At 38.4% G+C, this 4,458-nt stretch overlaps 1 long non-coding RNA gene across 1 annotated transcript; it reads left to right on the top strand.

Moving 5' to 3' along the window:
- The first annotated feature begins 2,482 nt into the window (after positions 1–2,482).
- On the top strand, positions 2,483–3,112 carry LOC117756086. Its single transcript, XR_004612732.1, has 2 exons — positions 2,483–2,571; positions 2,624–3,112. It is a non-coding gene; the product is annotated as an uncharacterized LOC117756086 (long non-coding RNA).
- The last annotated feature ends 1,346 nt before the right edge of the window (positions 3,113–4,458 follow it).

Here is a 4,458-nt window from a genome sequence, read left to right as displayed (position 1 = left end):
ACCCCTGAGATTTGGGCTGGAGAAGGTCAGAGCAGTCTGTCACTGTCAGACTGACCATCAGCAGCACCGGGAGAAATCAGCGTGAAAGCAGGCGTGATTTAGCATAAATTCAGCTTTCACTGTGCAGGTTAATACAAAAACCATGTGTGATTGAGATACACACACACACACACACACACACACACACACACACACACACACACACACACACACACACACACACACACACACACACACACACACACACACACACACACACACACACACACACACACACACACACACACACACACAAACACACAGGCAGAGGGGTGAAAAATAATACCCTGCTGCTTGTGGGGTGATAAAGAAAGAATGAGAAAGTACGACCATACCCTGATAATATTAACAAATGATTATGATCCATTTTTCTTTTTCTGGTGTGGCACCAATACGTCTCCAAAATTGTATTTTGACTTTTCTCCACGTCTTTTTGGAGTATTGGTTCCGCTTGTAACCCTTCTACAACTAAATGCATAATTCGATATAATACAAAAAGTCGATTTCATCAGGCCTCTGGTATACCAGTTGTCTTGATTAATTAATTTCCTCGTAATCATTTCTACGAGTGCTCACAACTCTGCTGCTCATAGTTTCTCTTCTTAAGACAAATATTGACCCCACTCACTGATTAAAGGCACTGTAAAATCTGTTATTCAGATAGAACTGAAACACTTGAGACAGCCCTTCTCGCAGGTGAGGAATGGCAGGGAAGGACTGTGGTGGATATTAGGCCTAAGGTTCTGATTGGTGACAAAGGCTCAAACTGAAGCTGTAGCAGGCTGGAGACACCTACGGCTCATAGGGTCCAGGGGGAGTTTCCTGCTCCTCTCTGACAAATTAATACTATCGTCTCTCTCAATCACTTCGATCCACCTAATTATCATATAATAGCTTCAGGCCTAAGTTAAAGGTTGAGTGTGTATAATTTAGTGACATCTAGTGGTGAAGTTGTATGTTGCAGCTAAATACCCCTCACCTCACTTTCCCCTTCCAAACATGAAAGAGAACCTGTGGTAGCCTTCAGTTGTCATAAAAACTCAAAAGGTGTTTAGTTTGTCCAGTTTGGGCTACTGTAAAAAACATGTCGGCCTCCGTAGAGAGGACCCACTCCGATGTAAATATAAAGTATTTCAATATAAAGGGCCAATTCTAGGGACTTTACTGATGACATCATAGCTGTATCTGCACTGTTCCTGATTGTAATATCGTGGTTTTACCGTATAGCTTGGCTAAATCCTGGAATAAAAGAGTATAAAAGAGTACTCCTTGGAGACTTCATCCCCTAATCGCAGTGCTCGCTCAAACTGGTGATGCCATCAAGCAGTCATAGCAACGTCTCATTTTACGAGTGTCAATTCTTACAGAATTAAAAGAAAACAGTCTTGACTTTTACAAGTCAAATTTCTGTGATGGTAGCAAACAAAAGAACAGCAGTAGTTAAAAATGGAATTGTTTTTTCGAGTGGAAACAGTGTTTCTGTTTGGTAAAGTTTTGGTTTTGTTACAAAAAAAAGAAAATAAACTGAAATAAACGCAAGCTGACATATAGACATACAGTGACACAAAAAAATAAAAGTTAATAAAGTAAAACACAATTTGTCATGCATATAGTTAGGAGATGATACATTTTAATATAAGTTCAATTCCAATGTGTTAAAAAGAGAAACTGGGAGCAGTGGAGGGTTGAGTTTGATATAACCCTGTTATGATTATATTATATAATTTGAATACTGAATTTATGTGTCACATTTGAGCACAAGTTTAACTGTCTCTTTTATTACCGATGCCTTTATGTGTTTGTGCCAGCTGAGAATAGCCAGTCATCTTTTTAAACTGAGAATTTATACCAGGTTCAATATCTCCACACGCTGCAAGGTTATTGCAATCTATTCCACTGTACATTAGATTAGATGGAGTTTATTTTCCAAGTGGAAAAGTTGCCTTGGACACCACACTGTCTGCAGTATAAAATTGCAGCCATAAAACAATAAACACATCCGTCTGACAATTGCACAATCACATCTGTAATATCATCAAACAATAATGTTTAACTCCACCAGGGGATGGTTGATCCAAAGTCACACAGACGTTCCTCTTACCTCTCCCCACCTCTGTGGCCGTGAAACCCCTCAATAGGTTTCACTGATTCCAGTCACATGATTCTTTGAATTGCCCATTAGTAGCAAAAACAAATTCATTCCTCTTAGAAATATTCCTCTTATGTAGCATTCAAAGCAGGCCTGGTAAACCTGTTGATACTGTACCAAAAGGAAATTATGTAGATATATAGGTTGCAAAATGTTGATTCTCATCATGGCAACGCTTATAAAAATCTAATATTGAATTATAATATTGTGTTGGTCTGATATATTGCTCTTCTAAGAATTTTTTTTTCAAACATTTGACTAACTGAATCTGCTTAATATGTACAGCTTATTTACAAAATTATCAATGCAAGTACTATTTCTCTTTCAAAAGGCCTTTGCCCAAATATCATAGCTACATCCGCTGACTGTGTTAATTGTATATTGTATAATTTCAAGAATTTAGCAGTTTCTTACAAAGCTGTGTCTTGGGGTTAGCTCTAATGGCCCCTGCCTCCCTCCTGGTAGGATGGTCCAGTAGTTTCTATAGGGCCTTCAGTTTCCCCAGCTTTAAAACTCCTCTGTCTTGGCTTCAAAAATCATTGTTTTCATGATCTGTGTTTAAAAAAAATATATAAAATGCAAGTTTATATTGCTTTTCAATCTTTGTAAAGTGCAACTGAAATCCTTCATTTAAATGTATTCAAAAGTTGTATTGTCAGACATTATGTTGCATATCCTTCTTTGTATGTAGCCGACGACTAGAAATCAAATGCTGTATTTTTCAGCCCAACAACCTCAAAACTGTGTTCATGTGAACATGACGGCACGGTTTTTTTTAATGATAATGCTACGTATTGCATTCAGCTCAAGCCATAAACACATCGATCACCTGTGTACAATGTCATTCTCTGTAAATGTTGCTCATGTTGTGTCGTGACTACTAACTCAATACACTGTGAGACAATAAAGCAGTGCCTGGAAAAAAGATGAAGTGGTCAGACTCCATATTGGAAACCAATGTCAGACACGCCCCTGTTGTTGATTATTAAAGGTCCAGTGCGGAGGATTTAGCAGCATCAAGCAGTGAAGGTGCAGATCCCAGCGCCTTCACTGCTTGATGCAAGGGGGGGGGGGGGGGTTTTGTAAATTACGGATTTAAGAATTACGGATTTAAGAATTCACCTGGTTTGTTCATAAGGAATAAGTTCCAATCTAATTTACTTATATAGCTAGAACTGCACTCAACATTCCTGAAACCACATAAAATTCTCTAGATTTGGATTTTATTTGAATCAGCAACTACTTGTCCATGTTGAGGATAAGAAGAGCCAACATATAGAATGTTCAGTCATGCTGACATTCAAGTTGTATTTATCAATGTTGTGATTCTGCTCTTAGAAAACGTACTACTTTTTGTATTTGGCCTTTTATGTTATGGTTTTGGATTTGCCTCTGAGTTTTTTTATACCCTGTTTTATTTTGAAGTTTTGTTCCTTGTTTGTCTCTTGCTTCACTTCCTGCCTTTGACCTCTTTCCCACCCTTGTGATCTTGTGTATTGTCTTTGTCAGTTTGTCTGTTAACACATGGATTTTCCTTTCCTTTCCTACCGTAGGCCTGCTTTGTTTCATTTTCTCATTAAACTCACGCTCACCGGCACAAGCTTCCATGCCTGCATTTGGGTCCTCTTAGCAAAACCCTGACAATCAACTCATGCACTGAATAATGTGAAAAGAATTCCATCTTAAAAGTTTCCAATGCTGGTATATAAAGTTGGCTTAGCAACAGTGGATGACCTCTGTCTGCACTACAGCTTTTGACTTAGCACACAGATAAATGAAATCATTTAAAACACAAACTTGCGTTGAGTCATCTACTCTGCTTAATGCCACATTATTTACAGCCTACTAAATCCATGATTTAGTTCAAGACTACTACTAGATGACTCACTACTGCAAATGATTCTCAGTCCGACATGTTGTTGTGTGCTCAGTTACACTTAAATAATGTATGTCAACTTGGCACTATAGCAACAGTGGTTACTAAACTGATCCACAATTTAACTGAGAATGCACGTCTGTGTGGGTGTCTTAGGGTCGCTTTGGCACATGAAGAAATAACACTGCACCTTTGTTAACAATTACTCAAACACATTTGGGGCTGTTGGTAACTTGAAGCATATGAATGGAGCCTTTGTAAATGAGTTCCCTGGCACATGTCTGGAGGGAACAACACAAGCTAAACACTCATTCTTCTCCAAATATTACCTCAGCTGTCTGTTCACAATGTCAGGGCTTTGCACAAACATTGTTGTCAAGCTACTTGTAATTTC

The sequence above is a fragment of the Hippoglossus hippoglossus genome, chromosome 22, assembly GCF_009819705.1.
Source record: "Hippoglossus hippoglossus isolate fHipHip1 chromosome 22, fHipHip1.pri, whole genome shotgun sequence".
NCBI classification, from domain to species: Eukaryota; Metazoa; Chordata; class Actinopteri; order Pleuronectiformes; family Pleuronectidae; genus Hippoglossus; species Hippoglossus hippoglossus.
The sequence above is the reverse complement of the archived record's forward strand: the minus strand, read 5'-3'. Positions and strand labels throughout refer to the sequence as shown.